The sequence below is a fragment of the Dendropsophus ebraccatus genome, unplaced genomic scaffold (assembly GCF_027789765.1).
Source record: "Dendropsophus ebraccatus isolate aDenEbr1 unplaced genomic scaffold, aDenEbr1.pat pat_scaffold_1746_ctg1, whole genome shotgun sequence".
NCBI classification, from domain to species: domain Eukaryota; kingdom Metazoa; phylum Chordata; class Amphibia; order Anura; family Hylidae; genus Dendropsophus; species Dendropsophus ebraccatus.
This window is the reverse complement of record NW_027209174.1, coordinates 8693-30250: the sequence shown is the minus strand read 5'-3', so window position 1 is coordinate 30250 and position 21558 is coordinate 8693. Positions and strand designations below refer to the sequence as shown.

Genomic DNA, 21558 nt, shown 5'->3' with positions numbered 1-21558 from the left:
ACCCCTTTAAGTTACCTTCTATGAAAAGGATAGGGAATAACAAGCTGATCATGGGGGCTGACCCCTGGAACCACACCAGTCCCTAAACAGAGACATAACTCCCCAGAATGAATGGAGCACGCTGTAAGGACCAGTTCACATGGAGTAAACTGGCGGATTCCCCCGCTGCCAGTCTCCGTGTCATACTGGCAGTCTATGGGCAGCTTGCATGCCTCCTCTCTCCACGCAGAAGATTGGACATGTCTATCAGAGCGGAAATAGGAGACGCGCAAGCCTCCCATAGACTGCCAGTATGACAAGGAGGCTTGTGGGATTCGGAATTCCGCCAGTTTTATTCATGCGAACTGGCCCTAAATGTCATTCTGTATGGGGCTGCAGAACACAAGTACAGAACTCAGAAAAGTTCTGGGGCCCCATAGAGAATAAATGGAGCGCGTTGCGAGTGTCATTCTGTGTGGGGCTGCTGAACTCAGAACAGTTTGGGGGCCACATAGGGAATAAGTGGAACCCATGAAGTAACTGCAGTCAGGAGCTGATCTTTCCTGTATCTTTCTGCCATTCTCCAGGACGATCCACTGCAGATACCCAGAGACCTTCATCAAGAGCCCGGAGAAAACAGGACAGATGTACAGCCGCTTCCCGGAGGAGTCAGTGTCTAGTCGAAGAGAGAGTCCTGTAGAGATGGAAGACCTACCATCCAAGGAGCAGGATGACAGCGCTGAGACCGTAGAGGGACAGAGAGACCGAGCGCCCCCAGTACACACATGTAGTGAGTGTGGGGACTGCTTTGAGGAGCGATCAGCTTTTCTAGAACACAAAGCAGGCCATACCGAGGAAAGAAACTTGGTCAACATGATAGGAGCCTAACCCCTACCAGACATCAAGGAGTCCAAACGGGTGACCGTCTCAGATGTAGGAAGCATGTCACATACAAACCAGACAAAATCGTAGCCAAGAGGACTCGGACAGAACCAAAACTTACATTTGCAAAGAATGCGGCAAGAGTTTCACCCAAAACGCCAGCCTGATCGTCCATAGACGGACCCATACAGGAGAACGCCTCACACCTGCAAAATATGCCTGAAGAGCTTCATAAGTGGCTCCTACTTGGTGATGCACCAAAGAGTCCACACGGGAGAGAGGCCGTATGCCTGTAATGACTGCGGTAAGAGGTTCATCAGCAGCTCCAACCTTATCATCCACCAGCGGGTCCACACCGTGAGAAGCCGTATCTCTGCACGGAATGCGGCAAATGTTTTGGCCACAGCTCCCATTTGGTGAGACACCAGAAGGTCCATACGGGAGAAAGACCTTTCACCTGTGCAGAGTGCGGAAGTCCTTCTCTCGAAGTTCCCACTTGGTCAGACATCAGACCATTCACATGAGGGGGGCAGCGAACCCAGCTGTGTGACCTTCTGCAAACCTTCTGGAGAACTTACGCCAACCAGTTTTGAGCACTTTGACTGTATTACTGATGGACGACCCTTTTTAGATGTTGTATATTTATCGTTGTATTGTTGTGCAAATACGGTAGACATTCGTGGAGAAGAGGACAGGGGTGTCACTTGTTTTTAGACACCATCTATAAGCAATGACAAGCCAAACTGGGCAAAATGAAAGGTGGTTCTGACCCATTTGAGTCATTTTTGTTCTTTGCATCTTGAACTTTCTCTGCTGCTGTCTCTCCATTTAAGACGACCTATGTCCAAAACGCACACCTAGGATGCTGCTGTCCATTTAGGACAACCTATGTCCAAGCACACACCTAGGATGCTGTCTGTCCATTCAGTCAACCTATGTCCCCAACACACACCTAGGATGCTGTCTCTCCATTTAGGACAACCTATGTCCAAGCACCACCTAGGATGGTGTCTGTCCATTTAGGACAACCTATGTCCAAGCGCACACCTACGATGCTGTCTGTCTATTTAGCACAACCTGTGTCCAAGCACACACCTAGGATGCTGTCTGTCCATTCAGGACAACCTATGTCCAAGCACACACCTAGGATGCTGTCTGTCCATTTAGGACAACCTATGTCCAAGCGCACACGTAGGATGCTGTCTGTCCATTTAGGACAACCTATGTCCAAGCACACACCTAGGATGCTGTCTGTCTATTTAGCACAACCTGTGTCCAAGCACACACCTAGGATGCTGTCTGTCCATTTAGGACAACCTATGTCCAAACACACACCTAGGATGCTGTCTGTCCCTTCAGGACAACCTATGTCCAAACGCACACCTAGGATGCTCTCTGTCCATTTAGAGACCCCATGTCCAACACACCCTAGGATGCTGTCTGTCCCTTTAGGACAACCTATGTCCAAACGCACACCTAGGATGCTGTCTGTCCATTTAGGACAACCCATGTCCAAACGCACATCTAGGATGCTGTCTGTCCATTTAGGACAACCTATGTCCAAACGCACACCTAGGATGCTGTCTGTCCATTTAAGACAACCCATGTCCATACACACACCTAGGATGCTCTCTGTCCATTTAGGACAACCTATGTCCAAACGCACACCTAGAATGACAAAGAGCGGAACTTGTTCTAGACAACCCTGTGTTACCATGACGCTATAGGTAAATTACATCACTCACCATTGGTGGTTAATGGTCATCAGATTATCGACAGTATAGTCGTTGGCTCCTCTTGTGTTCCTCAGCAATTTTACCATTTGTGTCTCTAACACAAGGTCACATGGTTTTGGAAAGTTGCTTTGTATCCAAAGCCTTGCATAAACAGGGTTTTTATTCTCTTGCATGGGACTGAAGGAGAGATCAGTCAGCTATTACTTAGAAGGTGTTATTCACCCCCCAAAAATTCATTCAAATCAACTAGTCCCAGCAAGTGCCACAGATTTGTAATTTACTTCTATAAAAAATCTCAAGTATTTCAGTACTTATCAGCTGCTGTATGTCCTACAGGAAGTGGTGCATTCTTTCCAGTCTGACACAGTGCTCTCTGCTGCCACCTCTGTCCATGCCAGGAACTATCCAGAGCAGTAGGAAATCCCCATAGAAAACCTCTCCTGCTCTCCAGACTGGAAAGAATACCACTTTCTGCAGGACATACAGCAGATGATAGTACTGGGAGACTTAAGATTTTTTAATAAAAGTAAATTACAAATCTCTGGCACCAGTTGATTTAAAAGAAAAGTAGTTTTTTTGGGTGAACTATCCCTTTAGGTCCCATAGAGAGTGATTGAAGTGGTGGTCATTCATTTGCACTTTCACTTGATTCACAGGGCCCCTTGATTCTCTTGGTCGGTGAGGACCATGGTGGTCAGACTCCTAATAATTGTACATTCACAATGATGAATGAAGCCATGAAGTGAAATCCACATAGACTCTGGGGTCAGTAGTTGCACCCTAAATCACTGTGTAGCCCCAGGTCACATGACCAGTAAACACTTGTACCCCTAAAGGTGAACAAAGAAGATTACTATCAAATGGAATCCCTTTTTTTCCAGGTGAACTTAGGCAGAGTCTTTTTGATAAAAAGTAAGCATCCCCTTCCCCTCTCGCAGCATGCTCTCTGCTCTCTGCTGCCACCTCTTTCCATGTCCAGAGCAGTAGCAGATAGAAAACCTCTCCTGCCCTACAGACAGGCAAGAATACACCACTTCCTGCAGGACATACAGCAGCTGAAAAGTACTAGTACTACTTTCAATAGAAGTAAATTACACATTTCTGGCACCAGTTGATTTGAAAGAAATTTCTGAACTATTCCTTTAAGCATGTTACATATCTCATGTACCTAGTACCTGGGAGTGTTGGCACCTTGCCATATGTAGGAAGTGGCATCTTCATCGTGCCAAGCTTCTTATTGTTCTCCTTTGCCTGTCCACATGGTTTTCTATCCATTTTTGTTAACCTCAGTCACCAAAACCCTCTTACCGTAATTACTGCAGCATTGCAGCAGTATTACTCTCTCAGTGACTGTGTATCAGTGTGAGACAGCATGCTGCGAGAGGGAAGGGGGAGCCCACAGCACAATGCTTACTTTTTATTAAAAAAAAAAAAAATTCTGCCTGCTTAGTTCACCTGGAAAAAAAAGTGACTCCAAACTTCTTTGTTCACATCTATGGGGTACAAGTGTTTACTGGTCATGTGACCCTGGGGCTACACAGTGATTTAGGGTGCAACCAAAGATCACTGGGGGAGATTTATCAAACATGGTGTAAAGTGAAACTGGCCCAGTTGCCGCTAGCACCAATCAGATTCCCTTTCATTTTCTAAAGAGTCTGTGAGGAAAGAAAGGTGGAATCTGATTGGTTGCTAGGGGCAACTGAGCCAGTTTGACTTTACACCATGTTTGATAAATCTCCTCCGTGTGCCTGTGACCTTCTTATAGATGAAAAGTAAAAGCTCTGATAAATGTGGTACTTCATTCTCCATTAGATCAGTGTACAATAATGCAGTCATAGTAAATCCTCATACTGTTTAAAGGGGCTCTCCATGGTTGTCACCACTTTTATGCTTACTAAAGCGAAACGGACAATCTGCTTAGTAAGCAGAGCCATAATTGTCTTATTAGGGATATGGCGCCCCCTACTTTATTAGGTCGAATAGTCTGAAACCAACTTATATTACTGCTAGATGTAGCAGGTGGAGTTGGGGTTTATTGAAGCAGAACCCGATAAATATATATATATATATATATATATATATATATATATATATATATATATATACACACACACACACACACACACACACACACAGGGGTTATCCAGCTAAACAAAAAAATTTCTTCAAAATGGTGTGTAAATAACTCCGATTAATAAATTTCCAGTCTTCCCATCCTTATCAGCTGCTGTATGTCCTGAAGGTGTATTCTCTTCAGTCTGACACAGTGCTCTCTGCTGCCACCTTTGTCCTGTCAGGAACTATCCAGGGCAGGAGAGGTTTTCTATGGGGATTTTCTACTACTCTGGACAATTCCTGCTTGGACAGAGGTGGCGGCAGAGAGCACTGTGTCAGACTGGAAAGAATACACCACTTCCTGCAGGACATACAGCAGCTGTTAAGTACTATAAGATTTGAGAATTTTAAATAGAAATAAATTACAAATATATATTACTTTCTGACACCAGTTGATATGAAAGAAAACAACATTTCTGGACTTCCCCTTTAATGGCCAGGCTTGAAAATCACAGTCATACTGCACATAAGGGCTGGGGGGCATAGTTAATTTTTCTGCATATTTTTTCTCTTTTCCTCCTGGATATGCCATATCATACTGAACGTTATCTAAACTCTATTCTTTTTTACAACCGCTTGAGCTGAACCACAGGAAAGAAAGACGTTTTATGAAAGCTGAGAAGAGAACACGCTAGGGGATTGTTATAGGATGACAATAGCTGCCCCAGGTATCAGTGGGTACACAGATAGGGAGCATGCTACACAGAGGGGCCCTTATGTTCTCCATCACATGTCTTCACCTTCAAGAGCCAATTGATAAAACTATTCTTATTTCTCTTACTCCACCCTTGGCAATGGACATCAAAGGATCCAGGGAATTTCCATCCTAATATATAGAGCCCTTACCTCCAGATCATAGGCCGACCAAGACTTTATAGAGTGAGAACGTCCATTTAGGTGAGACAAACTTAATACATTTATTTTCCAAATGCATTTTACACTTAAGATTATAGATTTACAAATGTTTGCTGAATTGACAGTGACCTCTTAAAGGGAATCTGTCACTAGGTTTATGCTGCGATAAATGAGGGCAGCATAAACTAGTGACAGAAATGCTGAGCAGATCGGTGTATTACTTACATCATTCAGTTCTCCTAATATGCAGGAGAATAGGATTCTTGTCACACCCTTCTCTCCGCCCTCAAGCTGCTGATTGACAGTTGACTGCCTATACACAGCATGGATAACTGACAATCAGCAGCTGGTGGGTGGAGGTTGCTGGTACTTTGTTGAGGGTACAAACCCACACACCGTATACGCAACAAATACGCAGCAGATTTGATTGCGTTTAGATTTAGAGCTCTGGCGTATCAGTGTATTTAGAGCTAATCTGCTGCGTATTTGCTGCGTATCGCAGCAGTAAATACGCTGCGTATACGGTGTGGTGGGTTTATACCCTGAAAAATTATTTTTTTAATCAACTGGTGCCAAGTCTTCCAGTACTTTTCAGCTGCTGTATGTCCTGCAGGCAGTGGTGTATTCTTTTCAGTCTGACCCATTACTCTCTGCTGCCACCTCTGTCCATGTCAGGAACTGTCCAGAGCAGGGGAGGTTTTCTATGGGGATTTTCTACGGCTCTGGACAGTTCCTGACATGGACAGAGGTGGCATCAGAGAGTACTGTGTCAGACCGGAAAGAATACACCACTTCCTGCAGGGCATACAGCAGGTGATAAGTACTGGCATAATTGAGATTTTTAAATAGAAGTAAATTACAAATCTGTATAATTTTCTCCCACCAGTGGATTTAAAAAAAAAACAAAAAATTCACCGGAGTACCCCTTTAACCCCCCTTAGTTTTCCCATCCCCAGGATATGGGATAAGTAGTTGCTTGTGGGGGTTTCCTGCAATCTCAAGAAAGGGGATTCTCTATGGGAGCTGTGGAAACGACTGTGCGCAATGTTTGGCTGTTTCCTGTAGCAACCATAGATAATGAAAGGAGCGGTGGGGTGCATAAGGAACTCCACTCCATTCTATCTATAGACTGGGGTCCATAATCCGGGACCAGTAGGGTCCCAGCTGTCAGACTCCCCATGATCAGCTCATTATCCCCCTGTCCGGTGGATAGTCAGATGTGGACACCCCCTTTAAGAAGAGTAGGGGGTCATTTACTATCACTATTATATGGCGACTAGTGACATAATATGGCGATTGTTTTGCCTTCAGGCAGCAATGCTTCCAGGAGGACCTAGTAGGATGCAGGCAGGACTTGCCTTGCTGTGGATGGTCATGATTCCGTCCTCGCTTTGCAGTAGTTACCACATAGCCTCAATAAAAACTGAACAAGAATCCATTACAATGAGGCAGGTGGTCCGTGATTAATCGCACCCCCATTGTATCCATACAGTAAAGTGTGTCACTAAAGGACCGCCGAAAACCAGCATTTCCCCACACCGGTTGTTTGCCCAGAGAAGGGTCCAGGAAACACCACCTGTTGTCTGCGATATCACAGCTGCCATGATATTAAGCTATGTGATAAAGACGCCAAAGGTAGGTGCATTCTGGGAGATAAATAGAGATGAGCAAACTTGGGGTCTTATATTGAGCAAATCCACTGGCTTCTATATAATCTATACCGTAATGTATGGATGTTTTTAGGTATTTATGACCCATGGGGGAGATTTATCAAACATGGTGTAAAGTGAAACTGGCTCAGTTGCCCCTAGCAACCAATCAGAGTCCACCTTTCATTTTCCAAAGAGTCTGTGAGGAATGAAAGGTGGAATCTGATTGGTCGCTAGGGGCAACTGAGCCAGTTTCGCTTTACACCATGTTTGATAAATCTCCCCTGATGTGTCTTAAAGGGAACCTGTAATCCATTTGATGCTGCCTGAACCACAAGTCATTGAAGCTTCTGCCTATTTATATAAATCTCCCTATGGCCAAACAGGGAGAGATCTATCAATCAATGTTGTGGGGAGTGAAAAAGCCACCAGGGACCGCCCCATTGACTTATGGTTCAGTCAGCATAAAAGTATGTCCGGTTTACTATGAGGCCCTGTTCACATTGAGCAAAAAAGGGAATGGGAAAGCGCGCGTCCGCTCCGCCGATCTCCTCTCAAAGAAATGACATTTCAATTCTTTGAGCGGAGAGGGGAGGAAGCGGATGCGCGCATACCCTTCCATTCATTCACCGCAGGACACACTTTGCTTAGTGTGAACGGGGCCTAAAGGAGTAAGGGTATGTTCAAACTGAGGAATAGATGAGGAATTGAAGTTTCCTGCTTGAAATTTCTTCTTCTTCTTCTCTGATAAAATTCAAGAGGAAAGTGTAAATTCAAAGCCCCAGTGACTTCTATGGGATTTCTCTAGTGAATTTGTCTGGAACATTCCATACGTAAATTCCACCGAGTGAACGACAGAGCGGAGCTTCCCATTGAACACAATGGGCCATTGCTCTGTACATATTTTACAGACGTAATTTCAAGCAGAATGCGTGTAAAATTAAGTGCGGATTTTGCTTGAAATTTCTTGCCTATTCCTCAATGTGAACATGCGTTTATTAAAGACAAACCCATAACCCCTGACAAACTACTCATTTTGCTAGATGGAGTTTCAGTCAGCTTTGTATTTTCCTTACAGCGAGCACTAATGTAGTACATATGTCACAAGCCGGCTCCCCGCACTGCCGGCTGGCCTCTTAGACGGTGAACCTGACAATCAGCGCGGCCGGTTGCTAGTGGGTCTTCGGCGTCCATGGTTACTGTGCCGCAGCCGGGACTTCTCTTCCTCGGCCGGCACAGCTAATTCTACTAAGTACTTGCTGACTGGAGGCCGGCACCGCCAGTCAGCTCCATTGTGTGTGCTGGAGGCTGGAGTTTCAGCCCCAATCACATCCTGGGGCTGGGACTCCGGCTTCCATTAGACTACTACCCCTAGCATGCTCCCTTGCCTGCGATAGAGCCTCAGTATCCCTTGACCTAGCGTTTATCTTGATTTATTTCCTGGTTCCCTGATTCTCTTTTTTGGCTTCTCGACTTCCCCTTTGACTTCTGATTTGGCACTGCGACTACCAACTTGTTGACTACGATTCATTGTGTTTGTTGGTATTGTCCGTGTTTCTGTGTTTTCACCTGTTGCCCAGTTGTCTGCTGCCACTTAGGGCAGTTGTGGTAAGTTGGGAGGGACAGCAGGGCGGGTGCCAGCACAGGGACTCACCTGTCTTGTATCCTCCTGTCCCCAACCTGACAACATAGCTGGCTATACACACAGGGGCTGGCTGGCAAATTTTAGCCTGGGGGGCAGCCACATAGCAGTGGCCCATGAGTAGCAGGCCAGCGGCCCATCCTTCAAGGACAACTCTGGCCCTTACCTATTATTAAATCTATCTATCTCCTTTATCTATCTATCTCTTATCTATGTATCTATCATCTCTCTCCTATCTATCTATAATCTTTCTCTCTCTCTCCTATCTATCTATCTATCTATCTATCTATCTATCTATCTATCTATCACATGTCTGTCTAATATCTATCAGGCAGTATGAGGATTGTGCTGTAGCTGATGGGCCCAGCATGGGGCACATATTTCAGCTACAGGTTACAGCAAATTTTAGGATTTATAAAGAAAACCAAAAACACATATATAAATTAAAATAAAACATTTTTCTATGCCTAATACTGTACATGTCTAAATAGCCATCAGTTATCAGCACCATGACCACCACCATCATTACAATTAGAGATGAGTGAATCTACAGTACAAATGAAGTGAAGTGCCTCATTCCTATATCTGCATTCAGCTTATCAGACTGTGGGCTATTCTACTCTGTGTCACTCCTCCCCGAGTGCTGGGAAAAGATGGATCCAGTCCTGGGAAACTGGATCCCAGCACCCAGGGAGAAGCGGCAGCAAGCAGAGCGGACTGCAAAGCCTGCAGCCTGATAAGCTGAATGCAGATAGAAAGCGCTTCGCTCCATTCCTACTGTAGATTAGCTCATCTCTACTCACAACATAGCAACTGATACCACTATACCGGAGGGTCAAACTCACTACCCTCCACTGCTGCAAAACTACATCATGATGGTAACAGCTGGAGGGCCACAGCTGACACCTGTGTTCTGTATGGTGACTGATAGAATCCACCATATAAACAAATATTACTAATCATAACCGGATATACTAGTGCAGTTACATCCAAGGCGTCTTCTCTGTGTGAGTTGCAGGTGATGTGTTGTTAAGCAAAGTTGTTTCGCTTTCCATCTCCATCTGGCCCGGCCATCACAAAGACTACTCCAGTCCATGAATAGTCTATGCAGAATTAACCAGAGAAACATGTTAGACTCTTGGCTCCAGCACCACCCTTACCTCTATACACTCCCCATCTCTATTGCTCCACACTATAACAGTGCCCCTTTATGCCCCCCATAGTATTTAGATCCAGGCTGGCAGGCTCACTCTATGTCCTCATCATAGGCAGATTATAATGAGGGCAATCTGTGCTACCGCCCAGGGCCCAGGGCCTGGCTCCGGGGGACCCAGGGAGATTGCCCCCATTATAACACAGCACACGCACACCACTGCTCATGGCTGGAAAATATCCTCAGCCGGAATGCACCACACTGATTGATGCCGTCTAGTCTCCCTTTTGATTGCTAGCCCCCAATCTCCACAGCTACCCCCAAACAGAGTAGCGTCCGTGTTGGACGTCCGGGTCATGTGGTGCACCCTTGTCGCCGAGGGTCAGGAGCGGCGGTGTCAAAGTGTGCCTACCAAGGAGGACATGCCAGGGGGATAGGGGCAACCGGGAAGAGATGTTGCAGCTGCTGGTGATGACAGACTACCTGTCTGTCTCTGCTGCTTATTATGGTGAGACTGTCAGGTGCCAGGGGCAATATGTTAATATATGTCTGTATATATGTGTCTATATCACTGTACAATACTACAACCCACAATTTCTAAACTGCCCTGGGTCCTGTGTACCCTTAATGCGCCCCTGGTCCTCATATAATAGAAAGACCCCCCCAATCTGTACTCATATAGCGGATAAGCCCCCAGGCCTCCATATATAGAGGATAGACCCTTTTGTGCCTGACCAATCAGATATAATAAACAAAATGGTTCTGCCCTCTCTGTGTGTCCAAACAAGTTAAAACCTCTTTGCAATTACACAGAGAAATGCATAGCCAATGGTGTGCACAGTGGTATGGCAGGTGGACAGGTTTAGTCTAGGTTCACACACACACGTATTATCAAGGAAGGCTTGTTGTTGCAATTTGCAACAATGGCCATGATTAATTGATAATTTACATTGTACGGGGGGGACGGGGGAACGGAGGTGGGGGATGTATACACATAACACGTCCGTATTGATTGCAAGCGGCTGAATGACAACGTCAGTTTTTTTTTTTGATGAATAGCGGCGACACAAATGACAGTTCACACAATGGAGAGTGCCCCGGCCCTGCTCATTGTGCAATGTTGAATTGGGATGGGGTGCAGGCTGGTCACAGAAAGGTCTGTCTTACCCTGTGTTGAACCCGGCCTTAAAGTGCACAATCAGCCGAAAGTGAGCTGATTGCTGGTCATGTAACATGGGGCGATAATCTGATTAGGCAGAGAATCGCTATGATTATAAACATTTATGGTGTCATTATATATGTTCCCCAATCTGTGTGCCCCCAGTTGTAGCAAAAATCTCACAGCTGGAACTACAACTCCCACCTTACCTCACAGCTGGAACTACAACTCCTATCCCGACCTCATAACTGCAGCTACAACTCCCATCCTGACCTCATATCTGGAACTACAACTCATGTCCTGACAGCTGGAACTCCAAAATCCTTACCTTATGGCTGGAACTAGGGGTAGGCAATATGGGCAAAACATTAAATCTCGATTTATTTTTTTTTCTCAATTCTAGATTTAAATCTCGATTTTTTTATTTTTATTATTTTTTTTTGAATTATGATGTGTAGTAGTAGAGGCATAGTGGATAAGGGGTGTAGTAACAGTAGAAGCGTAGAAGGTGAGGGTGTAGTAGTAGATAAGGGGAGTAGCAGTTTTGGGAGTAGTAGTAGTAGTATCAGGAGTGGGGTAATAGTAGGAATGGTAGTGGAGAAGTATTTGGGGTAGGAGTAGAGCAGTACTGGGGGTAGTAGTAGAGCAGTACTGGGGTAGTAGTAGAGCAGTATTGGGAGCAGTATTGGTGGTAGTAGTAGAGCAGTATTAGGATCAGTATTGGGGGTAGTAGTAGAGCAGTATTGGGGGTAGTAGTAGAGCAGTACTGGAGGTAGTAGTAGAGCAGTATTGGTGGTAGTAGTAGTGCAGTATTAGGAGCAGTATTGGGGTAGTAGTAGAGCAGCATTGGGGTAGTAGTAGAGCAGTATTGGGAGCAGTATTGGTGGTAGTAGTAGAGCAGTATTGGGGTAGTAGTAGAGCAGTATTGGGGGTAGTAGTAGGGCACTATTGGGGGTAGTAGTAGAGCAGTATAGGAGTAGTATTGGTGGTAGTAGTAGAGCAGTACTGGGGTAGTAGTAGAGCAGTATTGGGGGTAGTAGTAGAGCAGTATTAGGAGCAGTATTGGGGGTAGTAGTAGAGCAGTACTGGGGGTAGTAGTAGAGCAGTATTGGGGTAGTAGTAGAGCAGTATGGGGGTAGTAGTAGAGCAGTATTAGGAGCAGTATTGGAGGTAGTAGTAGAGCAGTATTGGTGTAGTAGTAGAGCAGTAGGGGGTAGTAGTGGAGCAGTATTGGTGGTAGTAGTAGTGCAGTATTAGGAGCAGTATTGGGGTAGTAGTAGAGCAGCATTGGGGGTAGTAGTAGAGCAGTATTGGGGGTAGTAGTAGAGCAGCATTGGGGGTAGTAGTAGAGCAGTATTGGTGGTGGTAGTAGTGCAGTATTAGGAGCAGTATTGGGGTAGTAGTAAGGCACTATTGGGGGTAGTAGAGCAGTATTAGGAGTAGTATTGATGGTGGTAGTAGTAGGGCACTATTGGTGGTAGTAGTAGAGCAGTATTAGGAGCAGTATTGGGGGTAGTAGTAGAGCAGTATTGGGGGTAGTAGTAGAGCAGTATTGGTGGTGGTAGTAGTGCAGTATTAGGAGCAGTATTGGGGGTAGTAGTGGAGCAGTATTGGTGGTAGTAGTAGAGCAGTATTAGGAGCAGTATTGGGGGTAGTAGTAGGGCAGTATTAGGAGTAGTATTGGGGGTAGTAGTAGAGCAGTATTGGGGGTAGTAGTAGAGCAGTATTAGGGTAGTAGTAGAGCAGTATTAGGAGCAGTATTGGGGTAGTAGTGGAGCAGTATTGGTGGTAGTAGTAGAGCAGTATTAGGAGCAGTATTGGGGGTAGTAGTAGAGCAGTATTGGGGGTAGTAGTAGAGCAGTATTAGGAGCAGTATTGGGGGTAGTAGTAGAGCAGTATTGGGGGTAGTAGTAGAGCAGTATTAGGAGCAGTATTGGGGTAGTAGTGGAGCAGTATTGGTGGTAGTAGTAGAGCAGTATTAGGAGCAGTATTGGGGGTAGTAGTAGAGCAGTATTAGGAGCAGTATTGGGGGTAGTAGTGGAGCAGTATTGGTGGTAGTAGTAGAGCAGTATTAGGAGTAGTATTGGGGTAGTAGTAAGGCACTATTGGGGGTAGTAGAGCAGTATTAGGAGTAGTATTGATGGTGGTAGTAGTAGGGCACTATTGGTGGTAGTAGTAGAGCAGTATTAGGAGCAGTATTGGGGGTAGTAGTAGAGCAGTATTGGGGGTAGTAGTAGAGCAGTACTGGAGGTAGTAGTAGAGCAGTATTAGGAGCAGTATTGGGGTAGTAGTAGAGCAGCATTGGGGGTAGTAGTAGAGCAGTACTGGAGGTAGTAGTAGAGCAGTATTGGTGGTAGTAGTAGTGCAGTATTAGGAGCAGTATTGGGGGTAGTAGTAGAGCAGCATTGGGGGTAGTAGTAGAGCAGTATTAGGAGTAGTATTGGAGGTAGTAGTAGAGCACTATTGGGGGTAGTAGTAGAGCAGTACTGGAGGTAGTAGTAGAGCAGTATTGGTGGTAGTAGTAGTGCAGTATTAGGAGCAGTATTGGGGGTAGTAGTAGAGCAGCATTGGGGGTAGTAGTAGAGCAGTATTAGGAGCAGTATTGGAGGTAGTAGTAGAGCAGTATTGGGGGTAGTAGTAGAGCAGTATTGGAGGTAGTAGTAGAGCAGCATTGGGGGTAGTAGTAGAGCAGTATTAGGAGCAGTATTGGGGGTAGTAGTAGAGCAGTATTGGGGGTAGTAGTAGAGCAGTATTAGGAGCAGTATTGGGGTAGTAGTAGAGCAGTATTGGGGGTAGTAGTAGAGCAGTATTAGGAGCAGTATTGGGGGTAGTAGTGGAGCAGTATTGGTGGTAGTAGTAGAGCAGTATTAGGAGCAGTATTGGTGGTAGTAGTAGAGCAGTATTAGGAGTAGTATTGGGGTAGTAGTAAGGCACTATTGGGGGTAGTAGAGCAGTATTAGGAGTAGTATTGATGGTGGTAGTAGTAGGGCACTATTGGTGGTAGTAGTAGAGCAGTATTAGGAGCAGTATTGGGGGTAGTAGTAGAGCAGTATTGGGGGTAGTAGTAGAGCAGTACTGGAGGTAGTAGTAGAGCAGTATTAGGAGCAGTATTGGGGTAGTAGTAGAGCAGCATTGGGGGTAGTAGTAGAGCAGTACTGGAGGTAGTAGTAGAGCAGTATTGGTGGTAGTAGTAGAGCAGTATTAGGAGCAGTATTGGGGGTAGTAGTAGAGCAGTATTGGGGTAGTAGTAGTAGAGCAGTATTAGGAGCAGTATTGGGGGTAGTAGTAGAGCAGTATTAGGAGCAGTATTGGGGGTAGTAGTGGAGCAGTATTGGTGGTAGTAGTAGAGCAGTATTAGGAGTAGTATTGGGGTAGTAGTAAGGCACTATTGGGGGTAGTAGAGCAGTATTAGGAGTAGTATTGATGGTGGTAGTAGTAGGGCACTATTGGTGGTAGTAGTAGAGCAGTATTAGGAGCAGTATTGGGGGTAGTAGTAGAGCAGTATTGGGGTAGTAGTAGAGCAGTACTGGAGGTAGTAGTAGAGCAGTATTAGGAGCAGTATTGGGGGTAGTAGTAGAGCAGCATTGGGGGTAGTAGTAGAGCAGTACTGGAGGTAGTAGTAGAGCAGTATTGGTGGTAGTAGTAGTGCAGTATTAGGAGCAGTATTGGGGGTAGTAGTAGAGCAGCATTGGGGTAGTAGTAGAGCAGTATTAGGAGTAGTATTGGAGGTAGTAGTAGAGCAGTATTGGGGTAGTAGTAGAGCAGTATTGGAGGTAGTAGTAGAGCAGTATTGTGGTAGTAGTAGAGCAGTATTAGGAGCAGTATTGGGGGTAGTAGTAGAGCAGTATTGGGGTAGTAGTAGAGCAGTATTAGGAGCAGTATTGGAGGTAGTAGTAGAGCACTATTGGGGGTAGTAGTAGAGCAGTACTGGAGGTAGTAGTAGAGCAGCATTGGGGGTAGTAGTAGAGCAGTATTAGGAGCAGTATTGGGGGTAGTAGTAGAGCAGTATTGGGGGTAGTAGTAGAGCAGTATTAGGAGTAGTATTGGTGGTAGTAGTAGAGCACTATTGGGGGTAGTAGTAGAGCAGTACTGGAGGTAGTAGTAGTAGCAGTATTGGTGGTAGTAGTAGTGCAGTATTAGGAGCAGTATTGGGGGTAGTAGTAGAGCAGCATTGGGGGTAGTAGTAGAGCAGTATTAGGAGCAGTATTGGAGGTAGTAGTAGAGCACTATTGGGGGTAGTAGTAGAGCAGTACTGGAGGTAGTAGTAGAGCAGCATTGGGGGTAGTAGTAGAGCAGTATTAGGAGTAGTATTGGAGGTAGTAGTAGAGCACTATTGGGGGTAGTAGTAGAGCAGTACTGGAGGTAGTAGTAGAGCAGTATTGGTGGTAGTAGTAGTGCAGTATTAGGAGCAGTATTGGGGGTAGTAGTAGAGCAGTATTAGGAGCAGTATTGGAGGTAGTAGTAGAGCACTATTGGGGGTAGTAGTAGAGCAGTACTGGAGGTAGTAGTAGAGCAGCATTGGGGTAGTAGTAGAGCAGTATTAGGAGCAGTATTGGGGGTAGTAGTAGAGCAGTATTGGGGTAGTAGTAGAGCAGTATTAGGAGTAGTATTGGTGGTAGTAGTAGAGCAGTATTGGGGTAGTAGTAGAGCAGTATTGGGGGTAAAGGATCCCCTATACTCACCTAGAGATCTGGCAGGCTTGCGCACAGCTCCTCTTCTCCCCGCTGCAGACGCGTGACGTCACTAGCGCGCGGGTGGCCGGAAACAGCGTGGCGGTGATTGACAAGGCAGACAGCCAATGGGCTGTCTGCTATTAGTGCGCCTGGGATTCCCGTCTGACGGCATCCCCCTCCTTCTCCTCCAGCCTGACGCTGGCTGGGTAGTGCGGCTGCAGGAGCTGGAAGGAGGCTGGGGGCGGGGACAGAGCCAGACATCCTCCTCCGGCCTGTTGCTAGGTGAACGGCCGGCCGCTGCGGCCCTGGGTCCTTTAACCTGCGGCCGGGGGGGGGGGGGGGTGAGAGCGGGGGAGCAGAGGCGGACTTCATTCTCCTCCGCACACAGGGTAGGCGGCCGCTGCAGCCCCTAACCTGTATCCGGAACACACGGCCCATTGATATTGAGTAAGACCGGCCCGGGGGGCACATGCCCCCCTGCCCCCCGGCCCAGCCCGCCCCTGCATACACATCACATAGCGGACGAATGCCATTGTGTGCCAAGTGTGCATGTGTTCTCAGTCAGGAACTTGCACTGATGTCCTAAAACAGGGGATTCTGGTGGTCATCTACAATGGAGACCATGGTATGTCTACTGGCTAGCCAGCTGTGACCTCTGGATTAAATCAGAAATTTTAAATCCTTCTCTTTCGCTCGGCTACTTACAATCTATATCAACTCATTTCAGTATGGCAATATATACGAGTAACATTATGATTTTATTACTAGATGGGATTTATACTCTGACTACAGTAAATGGAGCCACCTACCAGACATACTGTGACATGACTACCAATGGTGGAGGCTGGACATTGGTGGCCAGTGTACATGAGAATAATATGTATGGGAAATGCACTGATGGAGATCGTTGGTCTAGTCAGCAAGGTAACAACCGGAATGTCCCAGAAGGCGAGGGTAACTGGGCAAATTATGCTATATTCGGAACTGCGGAGGAGCCACCAGTGATGACTACAAGGTATATATACAGTATCTATATATACTGTAATAAACGTTTCTCTTCTGTAACATAAACCTATTTGGTCACTTCTTCTAGAACCCTGGATATTACGATGTCAGGGCAAAAGATGTTGGTATATGGCAAGTACCTAATAAAACACCCCCCTCTCTTTGGAGGATTTCAGCTCTTCTAAGATATCGAACAAATGGCTTCCTGCAGTCACATGGCGACAATCTCTTCTATTTATACCAGGTATTTCATGGTTAGGTTGTCACATGCTACGGGAGATAATGAAAGATATAATAAAGAAAAAAACAATAAGAAAGAAAAAAATTTCCCTGTCAGCTTACCCCTCCAATATGCCTCAGGCTCATGATGCTTTTATAGGTTGTTATACCCTTATTATGAATTTTATCCTCGAATAAACCCTTTAAGTTCCACGAGTATGGTAAACAAGTTACACAGATTCCTGGAAGAAGATTGTGGGACTTATTTAAAAGTTTAAATAACCTTGGCGTTCTCCCCACCCCACCCCCCACCACCACCATTGTAAGGGTAGGAAAGAATTATGTTGATGAAAAAATGCGTCAGCAGCTGTATGTAATAGCTAGTATATATCAACATCACCCCACCATTACGAGAGTCTGCAAGAAAATCTACAGCATAATGGATATTTTCAGACAATTTACAGAATTCATTTTTTTTCTCACAAACTTTTTTTTTTTTTTGCACACAATATTATTTTGTGATATAGATTTTGTGACATAATGGGGGGATTTATAAAAGCCAATGTTCCACTAGGTACATTGCTTTTTTGTTTATCACATGATGCCGGCGCCAATACAGAATCAATGAAGGGGAGATCATCACACTGGGGATCAGCGGGCGCCACCAGTGCTTCATGCGGGGCTGGTGCTCGAATAGACCGGTGCCGTGCACAGGGACAAAGCGGCAGTTAAAAAAAAGGACCACAGCTACAGCAACCCTGCACCGGTCTGTCACGTAAAAAAATTAAAACGCGATGTACTAGTGGTACATTCGCTTTAAGAATGGAGTATCTGGCATATTTACTAAATCTGTGCCATATTTATTAAAATGAAAAAATTGCAGTAAATCCTACAAATTTCGTGGCAGAAAATCAAGTTTTGGCAAAATCTGTGTGACAAAGTAAAATTCGGTAGAATAGGTCCAGCACAACCAAGAGATCTCTAGGCTCTTGGTAGATAGCATGTCAGAAGTTTACAATTCCAGTAAGGTGAACCAATACACTAAGAAAGTCCAAGGTGAAAGTAATCCAAGTTTATTCGGCCAAGTGTCAATACAACGTTTCGACCAATAATGGTTTTTTCGAGTATGTCTGGTTTCCTGGTCAAAACTTATATTGATACTTGGCTGAATAGACCTGGATTACTTTCACCTTATATGCCGTTGAATTTTGGACTTTACAAATGGGAAGAAAGGATATGTAAAATAGCTCTTATTGAGCAAACAGACATCCCTTCAAGTCAAGTCTCACTCTGTCTAAAATCTTAGAACATTGACTGGGGATATTATGCCAAGCCAAACAATTTCTCCAGAAGATAAGACTTACCATCAGCAGACAGCTGTTTCGGGGTTGTGGCCCCCTTCAGTGCAAAGCAGGGTGGCTGGCGGAGAAGCAGCTATTGACCTGGCTTCAAGGGATAATAATCTCTAGGAAGAGTCTTTGTGGGAGTGGAAAGAGGGGGTGGAGACTTACAGACCATTGCTGCTCCAAGAAATCTGGGAAGAAAGGATATGCAAATAGCTCTCACATCTCTTGGCAAGAATATGTCCTTTCAAGTCAAGTCTCATTCTATCAAGGAGTCTTATAACATTGACTGGGGATATCATACCAAGCTAAACATCTCTCCAAAATAATAAATTCTGTGTCACAAAATACATTTTTCTTGAAAAAATATACAGTATTCTGTATGACAAAATTTCTGTGCGACACATAAATTGTATTTTGTGGCATAAAGTTACATGTTATGCTGAATAATAGGTTTTGTGTCAAACAAATGGCACCCCATAGACTTGGCACTGGCATCTATTTCCTAAAGGAAACCTATCATTCATGACCCATAGAGGCTCCTAAATGGGTTTACCTATTATATTTATCTTCCCCTAGAAATACCCTGTGGCATATATTGGCACCTGCCAAGAGATAATGGACCAGCCGTGCCAGTTGTCTATGACCATGGAGATGAAACAAAGACAACTAACTATTACGCTCCTGACTCAAAATGTAAGTAAAGAACTGTCTCTCTAATAGCTGGGGGTGCTGTGAGTGGGACCCGGGTGGTCAGTTGCTCCCTCTATGGGCCACATTCGGAAAGACGTGGTCAAAATGTAATATATTTAAAGGGTTGCTCCGACAAAAATATTTCTCTTACAAATCAATGGCTTCAGAAAGTTATATAGATTTGTAATTACTTCTAGTCTTCCAGTACTTATCAGCTGTTGTATGTCTTGCAGGAAGTGGTGTATTCTCTCCAGTCTGACACAGTGCTCTCTGCTGCCACCTCTGTCCATGTCAGGAACTGTCCAGAGCAGTAGCAAATCCCTATAAAAACCTCTGCTGCTCTGGACAGTTCCTGACATGGACAGAGGTGGCAGCAGAGAGCACTGTGTCAGACTGGAAAGAATACACCACTTTCTGCAGGACATACAGCAGCTGATAAGCACTGGAAGACATAATTTTTTTTAAATAGAAGTAAATTACTAATCTATATAACTTTCTGAAACATTGATTTGAAAAAAAAGATTTTCGCCGGAGTACTCTTTTAACATGCACAGATCTTGCAGGCTAGTGTGTGTATAGTATAAAGTATACAGCTTAAGGCTATGTTCACACTACGTATTTTTACCGGCCGTAGTGCGAACCGCGAATATACGCACGTAGTTTTGAGGTTGATGCGTTCGCTTGAAAGTATACGATATACGCACGCACAATGCACACTACGTATGAGCTTACGGCCGGATCGTATACGGCGCCGTGAAAAATGAACAAGACCATTGTTTGAGGACGGAAATGTTCCGACTCACTGCACGTGGATTTCCATGCGGTCCCGTACGGAATACATATTTCAGTCAAATGAACTTGATTTTTAGATCCAAAAGGTTCTGTGTGTTTTTATTGGGCTGGGCGAAGATTTCCAAGTAAATGACCTGTTTCAGATCACTTCGAAACAAGCTAGGGAAGCATAACTCTACTACGGGCGTATGTTCGCGGTTCGCCTACATGTTCGCGATCCGCCGCATGTCTATTTTTTACCACGCCGTACTTTCAGCCGCACATGTACGGCTGTGTACGACTACGGCCGGACACTCATCGTAGTGTGAACATAGCCTTAGGGACACTATTGCAGACAGTGATTTAAACAATTAGATTATTCTTTTATAATAATAAGTAAGGATAACACAGTGTTACTATAGGCTGTATTGGGGGGTGATGGAATTATTTGTATGCTTGCTGTCATTCCTCTTAAAGTGTATACTCCTATACGTTCACAGCTCAGTACATTCCTGGTTATATTCATTTCCGGGTTTTTAACAATGAGAAGGCGGCACTGGCCCTGTGTCCTGGGATGAAAGCGATCGGGTGTAATACTGAACATGTAAGTATATCACTCATCTACGATGGAAGTCCTTGCTGTAGGATTTGCTGGAATTGTATGATTTTTTCTTATAATGACTGTAAATAATAGAAGATAAAACTCTCTATATTCTCAGTTCTGCATCGGAGGTGGGGGATATTTCCCAGAAAACAACCCTCGCCAATGCGGAGACTTTGCTGCGTGGGACTGGGATGGATATGGGACACACAGAGGATCCAGTACGAGCAGGGAAATCACTGAAGCGTCTGTCCTCGTGTTTTATCGCTAACATAATATCCACTATACTAGCGCCGACCATAGCCAGAGAAACCAGAAGTATCGGACATTCTGGATTGTGAGTTATTAAACAATGCTTCCCCAACCAGTAATCCTTCATAGTCTTATTTCTGAAGTTTTATCAGTTCTATTATGTTGTATATTAGATATATTTGTATTCAAAACCAACAACATTAGGGTAGCCATTAGAGCTCCATGGAGGGTTTTTATCCTCTTATTCTCTAGAAATATGAGCTACGGGTATAAACCTTCTGAGCTGAACACAGAAACAGGACCAGGGCTGGGTCATGGTCTATGCAGGACAATACCTTCTTGGGGCGGGTTCAGACTACGGAATCCTCACAAATAAATTCCACCGAATTCCGCTCACGGCCGCGCGCCTTTCCACTGGCTCCATAGACACCATTATATGGGCCGGCTGAATCCGCTATCTGCCGAAAGAATTGACGTGTCAATTATTTCGGCGGAATACAGAATCCGCCCCGTGCATAGAATGGTGTCTATGGCATGGGCGGAGAGGCGCGCGGCCGTGAGCGCGTACAGGCAACGGAATTCAGAGGAATTTATCTGCAAGAATTACGTAGTCTAAACCTGCCCTCACCGAAGGAAAGGAAGATAGCACTGGAAACTGCAAAGAAAAAGATGTACAATAAAGTAATATACTATAAAGTTGATAAGATGTAGATACAATAAAGATAGATACTATAGAGCTATAATATATCCAAATAATCGTCGTACACATTACCAACCCACATGGTCAACTCAATGGATACCTGATTGCATGGCGATCAGGTCGGAGGATCT

At 45.0% G+C, this 21558-nt stretch overlaps 1 pseudogene; it reads left to right on the top strand.

The window, feature by feature from the left end:
• Positions 1 to 510: 510 nt before the first annotated feature.
• On the top strand, positions 511 to 20839 carry LOC138775538 (intelectin-1a-like; annotated as a pseudogene).
• Positions 20840 to 21558: the final 719 nt, after the last annotated feature.